We start from the raw sequence: 19,935 nt of genomic DNA on the forward strand, positions 1-19,935 counted from the left end.
TAGTAGCAACAACAGCTCAGTTTAGAAGTGGCATGCTCAGAAGTGGCTTAGAGCAAAACACAATCTATATTGGACTGGCTAATGCTCAGCAATCAATTTAGACAAATGAAACTGTATCACACATTCACATTTTAACGACATTAAAATCCTAATAAAATAATTTTACTATATTTTACTTCTTTTTATTTGTTTATTTATGCATTTTCTCCCGTTTTAGCGTAGTCAATCTGTCTTCCACTGCTGGGGAATACCCGATTGCATTCGAGGAGGGTATGTTGCTACTCACTCCTCCGACGACACGTGCACAGTTCTAGCAGACCCCTTCTTTTTATCTGCTTATCAGGGTTCTTGCACAGTATTTGAAGACCCCACCCACATAGTCCGGTCATCCCATCCCCTAGCAGACACCGTGGTCAATCAGTGTCTGCTGCAGGCACTGCCAATTATGCCCACTAGATGCTGTCCAGCCGACCGGTGGCAACGCTGAGTTTCGAACCAAGGAGTTCAGAATCTCAGCGCTGGTGTGCTAGTGGATTATCCCGCTGCACCACCTGTCAAACACAGTACTGGACAATTTTTGTATCTTCAATTAACCTTACTTGCATGTCATTGGACAGTGAAGTTTTCACAAATCACATCCTATGGGGCTTAAATGAAATGACATTTTATTAAAAATTGCATTGGACTCCCAAGTGGTACAACAGAAAAGCCTTATCATATAGAGCTCTATGGTCAGACGGGATTTTCTATTTTTAAAAGCACACTATTGTAATAGTTGTTCCTGGCTGAGCTGCTATGTGGTGCAGTTCCCTGGTGCAATAACAGCTATTTTTGGAGTAAGCTTAGGGTTAATTTTATGATGAGCAGTGATAAATGCAGCACACTGGAATAAAAGCTGTTTTTCTTTGATACTTAAACCGGTTTGTTATTATTTATACCATCCCATTATTCTCCATGCAGCGTTCACCAAGTAGATGTTGCCCCATTTCCTCAGGTGAGCACAAAACGCTTAACAAAAAGCTTGTCAAGTTTAACGTGTTCTGAAGAAGCATGTGCTAGCTTCACTCTCCCAGAGTGTAGTAAATGTAGTGTAAAAGAGGAGGCTCGGCTAGTGGGTAAATTCAAGAGAAAAATGCATAATATTCAGCTAAAGATTGTACTTATATTCACTAAAAATGCAATAATGAAAAGTTTATAGGGAGATTCTCAGAAGTGTTACTTTAACAAAGCTAAAACCTTGCCTGTGGCTGGTGTAATGAAGGTTAAAGTTAATTTAAAGTTCTTCGAGCTGTAACCTCAAGCCAAAGGACTGTATACCGAGCAAGTGTAGGAAATTGGACAATGTGCAGTCTTCCACTGCTGGTAAAAATGAGAGAGTTGATTTCGGATGTTTGAATACCTGCTTGCAAGAGCAGTGAAGCTTGGTGTGGGTCAATAGTGGGACCAAAGGCAACACATACCACAGAGAATTGTCTGAATCAATTGGGGGAAATTGGATAAGAAGAAAAAGCAAACAAACCATCTCTCAACCTATTTAGGGTTGAAATAAGGAACATTGTTAGAGTACTTTTGAACTTACCTCTACAGTAAGACACATATATTTAGTGTTGTCAACATTACCAACATTCCACAGACTTTTTGTTTTGTTTTTTGTCCTCAGTAGAGAACATTTTACCACCATTTTACAACCAACCAACCCGTAATTCTGTGGATTTGCATGTGCGGTCAGCTTCGTGTACAGAGAGCTACGCCCTGATTTCTGAGCTCCTCTACTTTCTGTACAGGCACCATGGGCAACCGAGGTTCTTACACAGCTTTGATAACCCCACCCTTTAGTCCGGTTTTTCCCACCCAGCAGACTAGAAGACAATTGTGCCTGCGAGAGGTCGCCCAGCCCACTGGTAGCAGAGCCGAGATTTGAACTTGGAAGCTCAGAATCTCAGCGCTGTTGTGCTAGTGGATTATCCCATTGTGCCACCTGGGCGCCCATTTGGAATTTTCTTAACCTATTGTACAGATGCAAAAAAGCTAATACATTTCTTTTAAAATATACAGTTCTGTGAAAATTATTCACCCCCTAACTATTTTTTTATTATTATTGCCTGGTACACTTATATTTGTCAGATCATTAAACTACTTTTCATATTAAACAAAGACCCAAGTGAACATAGAATGTTTTTTTTTAATAATAATTTTATTTATTGAGGAAAATTTTGCAGTTCAGCCCTACCTGGCCTTTTGTGAAGAACTAATTGTTCCCTTAGCTACTAATTCAACCAGTTAACCAAATTTAATTGACAGTTTTGTTCAGTTTCATTAGCCACACCCAGGTATGATTACTGCCAAAGCTAGTGCTTTTTGGGGAATTGGTTACCCCTAAAGAAACAAAAATGGCTGAGACAAGCTTTTACACAGTTTGCTAGAAGATCATGTTAACAGCTCTCTGAGGACCCAGCAAGAGACAAGTTGCTGCACCCAGTTTTAGTTCATAAAAACTTAGAACCATATAAAGAACTGTGTAAGCTTAAGATGTACAGTGTATCACAAAAGTGAGTACACCCCTCACATTTCTGCAAATATTTCCTTATATCTTTCCATGGGACAACACTATAGACATGAAACTTGGATATAACTTAGAGTAGTCAGTGTACAACTTGTATAGCAGTGTAGATTTACTGTCTTCTGAAAATAACTCAACACACAGCCATTAATGTCTAAATAGCTGGCAACATAAGTGAGTACACCCCACAGTGAACATGTCCAAATTGTGCCCAAATGTGTCGTTGTCCCTCCCTGGTGTCATGTGTCAAGGTCCCAGGTGTAAATGGGGAGCAGGGCTGTTAAATTTGGTGTTTTGGGTACAATTATCTCATACTGGCCACTGGATATTCAACATGGCACCTCATGGCAAAGAACTCTCTGAGGATGTGAGAAATAGAATTGTTGCTCTCCACAAAGATGGCCTGGGCTATAAGAAGATTGCTAACACCCTGAAACTGAGCTACAGCATGGTGGCCAAGGTCATACAGCGGTTTTCCAGGACAGGTTCCACTCGGAACAGGCTTCGCCAGGGTCGACCAAAGAAGTTGAGTCCACGTGTTCGGCGTCATATCCAGAGGTTGGCTTTAAAAAATAGACACATGAGTGCTGCCAGCATTGCTGCAGAGGTTGAAGACGTGGGAGGTCAGCCTGTCAGTGCTCAGACCATACGCCGCACACTGCATCAACTCGGTCTGCATGGTCGTCATCCCAGAAGGAAGCTGATGCACAAGAAAGCCAGCAAACAGTTTGCTGAAGACAAGCAGTCCAAGAACATGGATTACTGGAATGCCCTGTGGTCTGACGAGACCAAGATAAACTTGTTTGGCTCAGATGGTGTCCAGCATGTGTGGCGGCGCCCTGGTGAGAAGTACCAAGACAACTGTATCTTGCCTACAGTCAAGCATGGTGGTGGTAGCATCATGGTCTTGGGCTGCATGAGTGTTGCTGGCACTGGGGAGCTGCAGTTCATTGAGGGAAACATGAATTCCAACATGTACTGTGACATTCTGAAACAGAGCATGATCCCCTCCCTTCGAAAACTGGGCCTCATGGCAGTTTTCCAACAGGATAACGACCCCAAACACAACCTCCAAGATGACAACTGCCTTGCTGAGGAAGCTGAAGGTAAAGGTGATGGACTAAACCCAATTGAGCACCTGTGGCGCATCCTCAAGTGGAAGGTGGAGGAGTTCAAGGTGTCTAACATCCACCAGCTCCGTGATGTCATCTTGGAGGAGTGGAAGAGGATTCCAGTAGCAACCTGTGCAGCTCTGGTGAATTCCATGCCCAGGAGGGTTGGAAGGCAGTGCTGGATAATAATGGTGGTCACACAAAATATTGACACTTTGGGCACAATTTGGACATGTTCACTGTGGGGTGTACTCACTTATGTTGCCAGCCATTTAGACATTAATGGCTGTGTGTTGAGTTATTTTCAGAAGACAGTAAATCTACACTGCTATACAGGCTGTACACTGACTAATCTAAGTTATATCCAAGTTTCATGTCTATAGTGTCGTCCCATGAAAATATATAATAAAATATTTGCAGAAATGTGAGGGGTGTACTCACTTTTGTGATACACTGTATACTGTTCTTATCCTACGTTCACATTAGCGTGACTAGTATCTAATGATACTCTCTTTGTCACTCTGGTGGCTGTATAAAGAGCCAATGCTGTTTTTATTCAAAGGTAGCCACTGATCAAGGAATGATCAGGGACAATATCTATACAGAGTACTAACTAATATTTACATACTGCAGTCTAATGATTGTTTTAAAATTCATTTTAATGTCTTCATAAAATTCAGAAAAAGTTAGAATACATGTTCTATGTTAAGCTGTTGATGCACACCAAAACACAGTGCAGCGTTAGCTAAACATCTGTGACCTGCTAACATCAGGAACTTACACGAAATTTTTGATATTTGATCTAGTGCCTAATTTTCATAAAATGTGCTCTCTCTCTCCATGTAGCTTGTCACTATCACTTAAATTGCAGCAATGTGTAACTTCTACATAGCAAATTAATAATCACCTGTCACTTACTAACGTAAACAAAAGTTTAGAGTAAGTTAGTATTTATTCATATGAATAAATTAATTTGATTGAAAACTTGATTCCTTTCGGGGCCACCACAGCAGATCATTTGTCCACATTTGATTTGGCACAGTTTTTACACCCGATGCCCTTCCTGACACAACCCTTCTATTTTTCTGAGCTTGGGACCAGCACTGATGTGCACTGGGTGCACTGATATGTGTCCCAACACTGGCTAGTTACATGTAAAGCCTTCTTTACTTATAAGCCCATCCTGGGATTTGAACCTCTGGAACCTGGGTACCTGGGTTATCAGCAGCACCACACAAGCTCATTTAGTATTTATTATATATATAACCTACATTATATGTCCTCGTGAAGGCTGAATAAGTTTCTTTGACATTTAGTGTTTAGAAAAACATGTTTTTCGGTGCCCAGGTGGTGCACCGAGATATTCCGCTAGCACACCAGTGCTGAAATTCTAAGCTCCCCAATTTTAATCTCAGCTCTGCTACCGGTTGGCTGGGCACCACCTACTGGGCACAATTGGCAGGGAAAAGACCGGACTAAAAAAGTGGAAGACTAATTGGCTATGTTAAATCAGGAGAAAAAAGGAGAAAATGCATGAATAAATAGGAAGAAAAACATGTTTTCCCTTTATTAAAAGATGTATTCATTGTTCATTGGTAATTTATTAATACCTTTCAGGTCATATTTTCACAAAGGGTCCATACCTTTAGCAACTCCCACCAGCAGATGAAGAGTTAACGTCTGTAATGTATAGAGTCATGTATCACGTGTGTCCAGTAGTCAGCAGGACATGCCGGCTAATTCAGGATAAGGCTTAATAAAAGTATTAATGTGCACCGCAGGCAATGGCACTGCTGTATTATGTTGTGTAGTTATTTAGATCAAATCCCTTACGGGGATGTGGCTGAACTCCCAGCTCGGCTCTCCAGGTGACACCCAAATTAATCACTTCATTGCCGCAGGTCTGCCTCTAAAACTCCCATGATGCCATTAAATTCAACAGGCCTTGCTGGGAGCAACAGGAGAACGAGCCTGGCTCTGTCTTAAAGTTCAATGTACTCAAATTAGCTGGACCTGAAAGCTGATGCTAAATATATCACCACTAGTAAAGTAGCCATTTGTAAACCTTACCTCTTAATTAGGGAACTGGAAAAGTTCCCATCAGCAGAAATGCTTAATTCATGAAGTTCAGCAGGTGAACTTGAGGTCCAGAGCAGTAACGTTATCATCTCAGGTCTAGTTCTTATGTGCTTTTAATTATATAAGAAATAAAGCACAATGGGGTGTGCAGTGTTGAGGTGGTGGGATGTAGCTCAAAAAAGAGACAGTTCACCACAAAATAACTCATAGACCCTGCTGTTGCCAGTGTCTACACCTTTGAGCTTCATTGCTGCTGAGGGAGGTGTGGGATCTAGATGATCTCAGAACCAAATTCAAAAACATGATAAAACAGTGCTCTGAAGATACAAGAAGTACAACAAGGACCTGACTCGGCAGCTTTATCAGGATGCCAAGTTTACAGTCCAAGGAAGATTGATCATGAATGGTCTTTTTGGAAGAGTAGCAACCAAGAAACCACTTTTACAGAAGGAGAACAGGGTGAAATGGCTAAGATATGCTAAAGCTCACAAAGATTCAAATTAGGACTAGTGACCATACAGTGGGGGAAATAAGTATTTAATCCCCTGCTGATTTTGTAAGTTTACCCCCTTACAAAGACTTGAACAGTCTATAATTTTTATGGAAGGTTTATTTTAACAGAGAGAGACAGAATATCAACAAAAAATCCAGAAAAAAAACATTAAATAAAAGTTATAAATTAATTTGTATTTAATTAAGGAAAATAAGTATTTGATCCCCTACCAACCAGCAAGAATTCTGACCCCCACAGACCGGTTATGTGCCCATGAGGCACACAAATTAGTCCTGTCCCTGTATAAAAGACTCCTGTCACAGAATCAGTTTCTTCCGTTCAAATCTCTCGACCACCATGGGCAAGACCAAAGAGCTATCAAAGGACGTCAGGGACAAGATTGTAGACCTGCACAAGGCTGGAATGGGCTACAAGACCATCAGCAAGAAGCTTGGTGATAAAGAGACCACTGTTGGTGCGATAATTCGAAAATGGAAGAAATACAAGATCACAGTCAATCACCCTCACTCTGGAGCTCCATGCAAGATCTCACCTGGTGGGGTAAGAATGATTCTGAGAAAGGTGAGGTCAGACCAGAATTACACGGGAGGAGCTTGTCAATGATCTCAAGGGAGCTGGGAGCACAGTCACCAAGAAAACCATTAGTAACACACTTCGCCGTAATGGATTGAGATCCTGCAGTGCCCGCAAAGTCCCTCTGCTCAAGAAGGCTCATGTACAGGCCCGTCTGAAGTTTGCCAATGAACACCTGAATGATTCAGAGAAAGCTTGGGAGAATGTGATATGGTCAGATGAGACCAAAATTGAGCTCTTTGGCATCAACTCCACTCGCCGTGTTTGGAGGCAAAGAAATGCCCGGTGGGGATGGTGTTCTTGGGGTCCTATCCAGCATTTCTCTGCTCCCAGCTCCCTTGAGATCATTGACAAGCTCCTCCCGTGTAATTCTGGACTGACCTCACCTTTCTCAGAATCATTCTTACCCCACCAGGTGAGATCTTGCATGGAGCTCCAGAGTGAGGGTGATTGACTGTGATCTTGTATTTCTTCCATTTTCGAATTATCGCACCAACAGTGGTCTCTTTCTCACCAAGCTTCTTGCTGATGGTCTTGTAGCCCATTCCAGCCTTGTGCAGGTCTACAATCTTGTCCCTGACGTCCTTTGATAGCTCTTTGGTCTTGCCCATGGTGGTCGAGAGATTTGAACAGAAGAAACTGATTCTGTGACAGGAGTCTTTTATACAGGGACAGGACTAATTTGTGTGCCTCATGGGCACATAACCGGTCTGTGGGGGTCAGAATTCTTGCTGGTTGGTAGGGGATCAAATACTTATTTCCCTTAATGAAATACAAATTAATTTATAACTTTCATTTAATGTTTTTTTCTGGATTTTTTGTTGATATTCTGTCTCTCTCTGTTAAAATAAACCTTCCATAAAAATTATAGACTGTTCAAGTCTTTGTAAGGGGGTAAACTTACAAAATCAGCAGGGGATCAAATACTTATTTCCTCCACTGTATATATATATAGGTAGATGGTATAATGTGCAATTTGCCTTATGAGCCTCAGTGAGCCACAGTAAGTTAAATGCTAATGCTTATCTAGTAATAATTTACTTCACCTTTGTTACACAAACATCTGTCAGTGTTCATGAGATGCTAATGGCTGATATAATGCAAGCAGAACTTTTTATTCAGCTTTTATTTCTGTTTTAAAAGCACAGTTTTGTCATCAACTGAAACTGTGTGTATGATGGTAATAGTTCCATGCAATGTTCAGGTTTGAGTGGTCTCTAAAGCCCAGCCCTTTTTTTCTTTCACAGCTACAAAACACACCTGTGCAGTTAAGTTGTTAGATTGATTGTTTAGTTGATTGATTAGTTAACAGCATGTATCTGCTATACAACAGTATTAATAATATATGCATGTTTATGTGAGAGTTCAAAGCAGCTACTAAGAAGTTAATTATTGGGTGTCCAAATGTAAATCAGTCAACAGAACATGGAAATTGTTTAATGTTTTAAGGAAAAAGTTACCAAAATTCACTGCATCATATGTTTAACAGAGCACTCGGATGGTGCAGCGGTTGTATAGTATTGATGGATTGATGCCCATTCCTGAGCATCTACCTTAGAACCTTAGGTACATTGTCATCCTCCTGTCACATTTCTTGTGTTTTTATGACAATACATAGTTTGCAAGACCAGACAAACTCGTCTGTTATTTCTCCGGGTGAAAGATCATATAATGTATGACCCCCTACCGCTGGTCAGTCTTGTAGTGTGCAAACCACATTGATTCACGATAAATTTTAGATTAAGATCTAAAATATGTAATCCTGGCTTTTATATTTATCATTAAAATTAAGATGACAGGACCACTTAACAGACAGTAGTTTCTGTTAATGAAGACATGTTTGTTTATTAGGATTTTAATGTCATGTTTTACACTTTGGTTACATTCATGACAGGAAAGGTAGTTACTCATCACACAAGATTCATCAGTTCACAAAGTTATATCAAACACAGACTTCGACAATTTAGTATCTCTAATTCATCTCACTTGCGTGTCTTTGGACTGTGTGAGGAAACCAGAGCACCCGGAGGAAACCCATGCAGACACGGGGAGAAGATGCAAACTCCACACATAAAGGACCCGGACCACCCCATCTGGGGATCGAACCCAGGACCTTCTTGCTGTGAGGCGACAGTGCTACCCACTTATCCACCTTGCCGCCCCTAATGAAGTCATGTAAATTATTAGCCTATTAGTGAAATCAACCAAAATCAAGTGGTCTCTAGAGAAATATACATTTATATTTAAGGCAGGTACCTTTAACCAAAGTGATTTACAATTATAGTCAATAACAGTGCATGCAGTTGAGGGTTAATGACCTTGCTTGGTAGCCCAACAGTGGAAACTTTGTGGTGGTGGTGCCTGAACCAGCCACCTTCTGATTACTAGTCTAGAACTTTGAGCTACCACTGTTCTCTTTTAAAATATTTTGCACTGGCACTCATTGCAAGAGTTTCTCCTGTGTAAATTATTAAACATCTAGTGTTTAAAGCATATGAGAACAATACATGAGTTTAGAAAGCAGGCATGGAATTCATCCAGATATGACACAGCGTGGCAGTAAGAACTGGTTGCCATGGAAATTGAATTAAATTTGATTGCATTTCCAGAAGAAGCTCGGTTTACTAACAGCTGTTACAAATCTGTCTCATCTTGTTCAACATTAAATCCTTGCTTCATGCACTATTCTTTTGAGGAGGACATGATAACATTGGTTATCTTGTACATGGTATCACTACTGATGCTTTTGTTCTCTTTTGGGTTGTACATTTTCTCTTATTTGATCATTCATTCAGTCATCGTCAGAAACTTGGCAGCACAGTGGTGCAGCTGGTAGAATGGGTACCACACAGCACATGAGTTCTGAAGATTGTTCCTTATCTCCAGTTTCTGTCTGAATTTGGCATGTTTTCCCCTGTCAGCATGGACTTTTTAGGGTACTTTAGTTCCCTATTACCTCCCAAAACCATACAATATGTGTACTGGTGCTTTTAAATGAGCTCCAAGTGTTAATGAATGTGTACTGTGTTTTGCTTTGAGATGGATTGGTGTATTGCTGTCATCTGCTCAGTATTACTGGGTGGCACCAGATTAGTATTTGTAAAGATTTTTAATATTTTTTAACTCTTAAAGTCAAAATCACACTGCATCTGGTATTTATCCCAGGAGCATTGTGTGCAAGGACATAGAGAGTATCATGTCTTTGCAGGGCATTACATACTTACATCACGGCCACCCGCCTAATACTGAGCCAAAACAGCTCTGACCCACCAAGACATCTAAGGGAGTCCTTCACCAAGACATTAACAACAAGTTATATACAGTATCTCACAAAAGTGAGTACACCCCTCACATTTTTTCCTGGGACAACACTATAGAAATGAAACTTGAATATACTGTAACTTAGAGTAGTCAGTGTACAGCTTGTATAGCAGTATAGATTTACTGTCTTCTGAAAATAACTCAACACACAGCCATTATTGTCTAAATGGCTGGCAACATAAGTGAGTACACCCCACAGTGAACATGTCCAAATTGTGCCCAAATGTGTTGTTGTCCCTCCCTGGTGTCATGTGTCAAGGTCCCAGGTGTGAATGGGGAGCAGGGCTGTTGGGTGTTTTGGGTACAATTCTGTCATACTGGCCACTGGATATTTAACATGGCACCTCATGGCAAAGAACTCTCTGAGGATGTGAGAAATAGAATTGTTGCTCTCCACAAAGATGGCCTAGGCTATAAGAAGATTGCTAACACCCTGAAACTGAGCTACAGCACAGTGGCCAAGGTCATACAGCGGTTTTCCAGGACAGGTTCCGCTCGGAACAGGCTTCGCCAGGGTCGACCAAAGAAGTTGAGTCCACGTGTTCAGTGTCATATCCAGAGGTTAGCTTTAAAAAATAGACACATGAGTGCTGCCAGCATTGCTGCAGAGGTTAAAGAAGTGGGAGGTCAGCCTGTCAGTGCTCAGACCATACGCCGCACACTGCATCAACTCGGTCTGCATGGTCGTCATCCCAGAAGGAAGCTGACGCACAAGAAAGCCCGCAAACAGTTTGCTGAAGACAAGCAGTCCAAGAACATGGATTACTGGAATGCCCTGTGGTCTGACGAGACCAAGATAAACTTGTTTGGCTCAGATGGTGTCCAGCATGTGGGACGGTGCCCTGGTGAGGAGTACCAAGACAACTGTCTCTTGCCTACAGTCATGCATGGTGGTGGTAGCATCATGGTCTTGGGCTGCATGAGTGTTGCCGGCACTGGGGAGCTGCAGTTCGTTGAGGGAAACATGAATTCCAACATGTACTGTGACATTCTGAAGCAGAGCATGATCCCCTCCCTTCGAAAACTGTGCTGCATGGCAGTTTTCCAACACAATAATAACCCCAAACACACCTCCAAGATGACAACTGCCTTGCTGTGGTAGCTGAAGGTAAAGGTGATGGACTAAACACAATTGAGCACCTGTGGGGCATCCTCAAGTGGAAGATGGAGGAGCGCAAGGTGTCTAACATTAGGATTAGGTGTCTAACAAGTGGATTCCAGTAGCAACCTGTGCAGCTCTGGTGAATTCCATGCCCAAGAGGGTTAAGGCAGTGCTAGATAATAATGGTGGTCACACAAAATATTGACACTTTGGGCACAATTTGGACATGTTCACTGTGGGGTGTACTCACTTATGTTGCCAGCCATTTAGACATTAATGGCTGTGTGTTTTCAGAAGACAGTAAATCTATACTGCTATACAAGCTGTACACTGACTACTCTTAAGTTATATCCAAGTTTCATTTCTACAGTGTTGTCCCATGAAAAGATATAATGAAATGTGAGGGGTGTACTCACTTTTGTGAGATACTGTATGTTGTAAGGTGAATAGTTTGTCAGGGCACTTTGACTGGTTTGATGTGCTTTGACATGTTCACCTAATCACCAATGTTAAAATTATCTAGAACCTGAGCCACTTTTGATAGTCCATACCAGACACCATAGCCTTCATCTCCTTTAGCATCATTGGGACTTGGCCAGCTAGCAAGCTGTTAGCAGTTTGTGGCTTGTCCCTTCTTGGACTACTGTCAGTGTTTAATCCTACATCTGTGAGAGCCTGTGAGTACTCCTTGCTGTTTCAAAGATACTTCAATTTGGCTTTTATCAAAGTCACTCAGGTTTTTATGTCTGATCAACGTGTAACCTTCATCAGCTCAATATGTAATATACCCCTGTTATATGCACAAATGTTATAAAATAGCCATTGTCATGCACTTTGTTTGGAGGATGGTCCTAATGTTTTGGCTAAACACTATGTTTCTGGAAAATAAAAAATAACCACAGTACCTGGTTTTGTTCACATGTTGAACACACCAATGGATACATTAGTCACTTTAAATTTACTGTAGGTTTAAAAAAATAAGTCTGAATGTAAGATTGTTTCCATGACGGACTGTGGACCCACTGCAACTTTAACCTGTGTAAAGCAGGTATTTAAATGATTAATCACAGCTTGGGTTTTTAATGGCTCTTTTTGTCACAGCTCTTCATGTGTGTTTTTTTACTATCATTATTTATTGACTCATTTATTTATCTTTAACCACTTTATACTGCCTCTTAGGAGTTTTGTGTATGAAGCTATAACACTTTACTGGGTGCAGGCAAATTACAGTATCCACTTCACCTACTGGCATTATTTTAAATGCAACAGAGTTTTGGATACCTGGATTGTATTCTTGTATTCAGTCACTGTGCTATTAATCTTCCAAAAACATACCAAAAGGGAGATTGGCTGCTTTAAATTGCTTACAGATGCAAGTGAGTCAGTGAAGGGGTGAGTATATAGTATAAGCAAGCAATACCTTGCAATATCCAGTGTGTTCCTGCCTTGCATCAAGTGTTTCCAGGTTGACCCTAAGCGTTTAATGAAGATACATAAAACGTTATTGGTCACTGTTGATTTTTATTCTTGGCACTTGTTTTAAGTTACATTTTTTTCAGATGATTTGTTTATTATTTTAGGCTAATTGATCATTGCATATCATATGTAGAATATAATTACTTGGTCTGATTGGCAGTTCATTCATAAACATTAGTAACATCATTACTGTAATCACTACAGTGAGTTGTGTACAAGGTTAACACAAGGTAAAACAGGCCACATTGTTTTCAGTAGCAGTTCAAGTCAGATAACCATGAGTTAGAAGCATACGCTTTATTCCCAAGAGCTTTTGAAAACGATCTGTGTATTAGTGCCAGTGAGAAGAAAGGCTACTCAAGCACAACGAGAACATTTTTATTATTGAATGTTCTAGTCCATGTAAACTATGTATACAATGTCATTTTTAGGTCAGTCATGTATTTCTATTCTTCAGTTGCCTTGTTTATGGCTTATTTTCTCTTTGTATGTACATATACACTGAATTCACAAATCATTCAGACCCCTTAAACCTTATTGCACTTTATTGTCAAGTAGATTTCATTTGGAATGGATATAATTGCCATTGGCCAAATTGGGCATCTGGGCAAGAAGGGCCTTGGACAGAGAGCTAAGAAAGAACACAATGGTCATGCCAGAAGAGCTTCAGAAGTCCAGAGCAGAGATGTTAAAACCTGTTGGACAGACAGTTATCTCATCCGAATTGTAGCAGTTTTCATTGTTAAGTAAAAGTCATATGACATTATTGCTTTGCAATGGTTGGCTGCACAGACTGGTCAGCTTTCTTTTGTCTTGTGTCAACTGTAACAGACTAGCTCCTGATAATGTAATCCACATTGTGATGTCAATCCAGCTTCTTGGCCTTTCTCATCTTCCTTCCACAGCTATAACACTGCCTTTAATGTTGTCATGTGGGTGCCTCATCACATGCTCAATATAATGTAACTTGCAAGACGTAATGTGGTTCAGTAGCTCCCTTTCTGTTCTGGCCATCTTATAAACTTACTCAGTGGTCATTATATTCCTCTATGAGATTTTCAGCAGTTTTTTAATGCACTTGTTCTTAAAGACTGAATGCATCTTTCTTCCTCTTGCGTCACGTCCATATGTGGCTACTGGCCAGACCAAGGCTTTCATAAATCACAGCTTTGTGATAGTGCTAATTAACTTGTTTGTTTATATTCTTGTCAATATGATCATCACCGCCATGCCCATTCTTGACTTGACTTTACCAGCACATTCTGCAGCATTTGATACTCTACTCCCCAAATATAAAGAGTCCACTTGTTCCAATGTTCTACCTTCCATCATAATCTCAAGTACTTCTTCAGTGTTTGTCATCGCTTTCATTTCTGCTGCCTTTATCAGCATGTTATATTCCTTCGCAGACTTACCTGTGATTGTTAATGTTCTTTTCACCAGTTCTGAATCATTGGGCAAATCCTTGTAGCACCTTTTTCAAAACTTGTTCTTCAAGGATGTTAAACAGACTTGGTGAGAAAAATAGATAAGGGGAAAGGAGTTCATCACAAACCAGCTTGATGGGATTTAACTCTGCAGACTGTTGGCAATTCCTTGATTTAAAGCCTACCATCTTGTTCTTGTCTTCTAAGGTAGTATCTAAATAGCATGGAGGTATATTTCTTAAAGTAGGATGAACTCCCTGACCAAGCAGATATAGACCAGAGGGTATTGCATTGGGCTACTAAATGCTGTGGCAAACTTTTTGGGTCATGATTTGGGTCATGACTGTCATGAGCCTCAGACCATCATATTTTCCATCCTCATATTCGACAGTTGTTATACACTGAGTAGTTGTCGTTTTGTCTACTCTTTTCTTTCAGTTGCCAGTAGTCCACTGGTGGTGATGCTGTCAGGGACCCTAAGTTCAGTCTTCTCTATACAGTTAAAACTGAAACTTGCTTACTTCACTGTTAAGCTGTGTTTGAAGTTGTCCTGTGAGTTGCCTATCATGCAATCTGTTTTCTCTCAGAAACCTTTCTTCTGATGCTGTTATGGCCTCAGGCCTACCAGACCTCTTCCTCCAGTTTCTGAATGACTTTTGATGGTGTAGGAAACTGTACTTGCTGACACCTTGACTTTTGAAATTACTTTTCTTCCTATATCATTCTTTTTCCTGCTATATTAATAGCAATATACTATATCCTGCAGTGCAGCATTGTTGCTAATCATGTACTGACCATGAGGGTATAGTACCATGAGGGTATAGTACTACAGGCTAATCCAACACTAGTTTTAAAAAGTTTGTAGTTGTTTGCATCTGTAATGAGCCCACCTACCTTGGCTGTGGAATCATGTCCTTCTGTCTTGACAAATATGGCTGGCAGAGGGAGCACGGAGGTGCAGATGATTAAAGCATCAGGTCTTAACTGACAATCACCTGTGCTTTGTATAGTGTTCATTTGCTCCAGATGGAAGTGTTTCTAATGATCAGGATTTCTTTCTCACAGGTTTGTCAGCTCTTGCTTTCTCTTGAAACTGTGGCACCAGGCTGGGTTTGGTCTGGCTTTCTGCTGGTGTATAATGGCAGCCTATTTTGTTTCTTTCTGGGAACTCAGCTGGTGTCGTAGCACTTTTTGTCCATTATGACAGAAGAGGACATGGCGAGTTAGCTGCCCCAAAGGCAGCATGATGGTCCTTTCTGGAGCAGGCCCCAATGCTTCATTTACTTCCAGAGCCCAACTTCATTTACTTCCATTGTTGCACAACAGGTGTAAGTTTTTAATTAATTACTTGTTTCCTGATAAAGCCTTATCATACCAGTCATACCAGTAGTGTACATACATACAAAAAAGCAATCCCAATCATTTAAGGTTTTGCCGGACAGTTCTTTTTTTTTTTTTACCCCTTTTTCTCCCACTTCAGCGCATCTAATTTCTACCTGTCAATCATCCTCTCACTAATGCTGGTCCCTGCTCCTGATTGGGGAGGACGAGGCTGCTCCACGGCCCCTCCGAAACGTGCACAGCAATCAAACATCTTATCACCCACACTTGACGAGCGCAGTGTGGTACAGCGCTGTGCACGGAGGGCCACACCCCCTACCGCACTCCTTCCCCATCTCCATGCAGGCGCCACCAACCAGCCAGCAAAGGTCGTAATCGCACTAGTCTGAGAGAGAGTCCCCATCCGGCTTTAGTCCCGCCCCTTATCTGAACAACAGGCCAATCGTTGTTCATGTAGCCACTCAGCCGGCAAAGCAGAGCCAAGATTCGATACGATGTATTCGAGATTTCAGCTCTGGTGAACAGCATGTGTTTTACCGCTGCGCCACCTGAGCAGCACGGTGGACAGTTCTTGTGCTAGCATTGTTTTCAGTAGCAATTTGGACTTCAATATTAAGTGTTTCAATTAATTGCAAAAAAGAAAAATCATTTGTGTGATATATCGTTTGTGTAGTGCTGAATAAGTGCACCTTTTGAATGTAGTTGATTTTCACAATTTGCTAGCCATTATGAAAAACTGTGGGTCCACAGGTACAATGTTAGGTGTACCTAATAAATTAATACACAAAAATGTAAGTAATGTCACCAGGTGTAATAACAATATTTATTACAGATGTATGATAACAGTATGCTAACCTTTATTCATTCATTTATCTTCAGTAACTGCTGTTAAGATTTTAATTGGTCTGTGGGACTGGAAAACATCATGTTCAAGGCACCAGTATTTCTCATGATTTATTTATTTATTCATACTTCATCGACCACTGTATTTTGGTCACAGGTCTGGAGGCTGTCCAGAAAACATTACCCACGATGCAGGAATTCATTGTGGTTTGGGCAGTACAATCCTTGTTTATTTATTTATCTTCACTGCCTGCTTTATCATTGCAATGGTTGCTGTTGGTCTGGTGCTTGTCCAGCAAGCAACACCCAGCAAAGGGCACCAGTCTATCACCAAGAAATTTTGATTTGTTCAGGTATAGTGTTTGCATTATCTTTGCCATGTTTGGAATCTGTCACAAAAACACTGGTTGCAGAGGTGAAATACACCCTGGACCAGTCCTACACATGACATAACACAATCATGTATTCATTTACACACTTACATCTGCAAGCTATAGATTAGATTAGATTATATTAGAGTGAATTGTATTAGATTAGCCAATATCAATGATTCATGTTATTTTAAAAACTGTAAACTGCATATACATGTCAAGGAATGATGACTGCTTTAGTTTAATGTCTGGAAGTGCAAATTGAGCTCCAGCTCCCCCTCCTTTGTGATTACATGTGCATTTAGGGCAGGTATTTTTAGAAAGTGGTGCATGGCGGGTTTTAGACAGTCGAGTTCTTTGAAAAGCACCTCCATTGTCGAAGCTGGTTTTGCTGCTAAGCTTACATCTGACAGAAAGTGATGAAGACATTTTCCATCGCACAGCTGTAGAATGCTTAATCAGAGTGTACCATTGTTAGAATATGTTGGTGCTGTTCTTTGTCTTCAAAACTGTAGAGGAAAAAAAAACAAGAGGCAAGACATAGGTATTGCCCTGAAAACAATGATGTCATCATTTGTACTTTTAAGCTTGTCTTTTACATGTTACATGTGTTTGTAAAGTCATTTTACATAAGACATTAAGTCATGCATTCATTCATTTATTTAGGTAACCATTTCATTCTGGTCAGGGTTGCACTAGGTCAACGGGCTACCAGGTCATTACAGGCTATCACAGACCTGCCTATTTACTTACTTAATTACAATAATAATAATTTTCAATGTACAATACAATGTGGACACACAGGACATCCTAAAGTAAGCTAAACCTGATGTCCTGCCCATCTAGACTCACCATAATGTGGCATAATTCAACATTGTATTTTGTGGAAGGTTTGGAGTTTTGGAGACATCCCTGCATCTGTGTGTTGTAGCCCTTTTTAAGCCCAAAAGATGAACCTATCAGGAACGAGAGTAAGCTGGCTAAGAATGATCAAGTTTTAACAATCGGATGCTGCTTCAGCAAATAAAGCAGCCCAAGCCGAGCTGTGTCTGACAGGGCCAGGTTCCACATGTTCAAAGTATTACAAAAGACATAAAGCATGTGCCAGATAGGACAGCTGTAAGCCAGCATTCCTGGTGAGTCCATTAGCAAGCTTAAATATTCATACACGTATGCCTACTGAATAAACAGCGATTGTTGGCTTAGATTTAACAATGTTGCTGCATTTTTGCTGCATTGTAAAAGCTTTTTTCTACAATTATTGGCAGTATTTGTATTATTAATTTGTCTTTTTTTCTTTTTGGAGTGAAGCACTGCAAAAAAATGTGTGTGTGGCTCCCAAGTGGCACAGCAACAAAAGCAAAATAAATAATTGACTTAAGTAAAAAAAAGGAAAAAAGTGTTAGTGTTTGAGAGTTCAGACTGCCAATTTGCTGATAAATGTATTTAGTGAAGAGCGCCACTGTTCTAGTCCAAACCAACATTCTTATGCATTTAAATAATGGATGAGGTAACAAAAATACATATTGTATTGTATGTAAATATTCTGCATCATGCTCTAGTATAAAGGTAAAATATGCTTATTGTCTTATAATAACAACATGCTTTAATTTAGTCCTGTTTATTGGTACACCCTTTTTTTATTCAATGAAGTATAAAGACATCAAAATCTGTAATGTGTTTTATGTTGTAATGAGATGCGTCAATTAATGTTGAGTCAATTAATGGTCCACTAATGATTAACAGTTACCAGTCACTAGAAACTGGTAAAAAAAGAAAAAGCTAAACCATTCCACTCTCAGAAGCTGAATGGTGCTATCTCAGTAAGAGAGGGGTAGTATTCTCGTCTTTCCTATAAATCATTCAAAGCTATAAATCATGTAAAGTTATTTCTTCCACCCAGCAAACTAATCTTTATTAATCTTTATTTGACTTGGGAAATTAGTCAAAGTGAAATAATTTGGACATTCTTTTCTTAAGCTTTGCAGTAAAAAGGATACTGTCAGTTGTCCACTTTTGTTTGTAATTCATATCAGTGTTGTATGGAGTGCATTATAGGTTCCCTCAGTTTTAATGTAGTCTACAGAAATGTCAATAGTGACGTCTTTTCTCTGCATTATCCATCCATAGCTGCATGGTTTCAGTAACTGTAAAAGCATGTTTCTGCTTTACACAAAAAAAAGTCATGATACTTGAAGCATGAAAAGTATTGCCAAGGTTGGTTACATTTGTTACAAAATCATACAGTCTCTTCAATATGTTCAAAACTCTGCTGCTTGAGTTCTTTCATACACTAAAAATCAGCTCATATCACCCCAATTCTTTATCAACAACACTGGCTGCCCATCCCACTTTGTATTCAATTTAAAGTTCTATTATTAATATATAAATCCCTCAGTGGTCTGTCCCCAGTCTACTCATAAGAACTTTTACACCCCTACTCCTCTGCACGAACACTTAGGTCCTTGGATACTGGTCTCTTGTCTGCTCTGAAATTTAGATTAGTTACTGTTGGAGGTAGATCATTCAGTGTCATGGCCCCAAAACTATGGAATGCCTTAAAACAAACTCTCCACCTCTGCTCTTTATTTTCTTCATTTAAAACTCAGCTAAAAACCAACCTTTTTTCTCATTACTTCCTCTCTCCCCTCTCTGTCCTAAGTGAGGTATTTTTTTCTGTAATTTGACATGTAATATGATATGCATCTGGAATATACTGATGTAAGTGTGTATACTGCTGGCGGAACTCCGATTGCAGTCAAGGTAGGTATATTGCTGCTCACTCCTCCGACTCTCACACATCCCTTAGCGGAACCCTTTTTCACCTATGCACTCTGCACAGGCTCCTCTCTATCTGCCAATCAGGGTCCTTACACAGTGTTTGAAGATCCCACCCACATAGTCCGGTCATCCCGCCCTAGCAGAACCGTGTCTGCTGCAGGCACAGCCAATTATACCCGCTAGATGGTGCCCAGCCGACCGGTGGCAACGTTGAGTTTCGAACCGAGGAGTTCAGAATCTCGGCGCTGGTCTGCTAGGGAAATATCTTGCTGTGCTACCTGGGCCGTTTTAATGTTTACTGTATGGCTTCTAATGGCTGAGAAACACACATCTCACACAGTTAGACTGGTCTCTTCTGGTTCTGGTTTCTCATACTGTTTTTTTTATTTATTTTGGTTATTTCTGTCCATTTTGTCTCTTTTTCTTGTCTATATG

Source organism: Trichomycterus rosablanca, chromosome 3, assembly GCF_030014385.1.
Source record: "Trichomycterus rosablanca isolate fTriRos1 chromosome 3, fTriRos1.hap1, whole genome shotgun sequence".
NCBI lineage: Eukaryota > Metazoa > Chordata > Actinopteri > Siluriformes > Trichomycteridae > Trichomycterus > Trichomycterus rosablanca.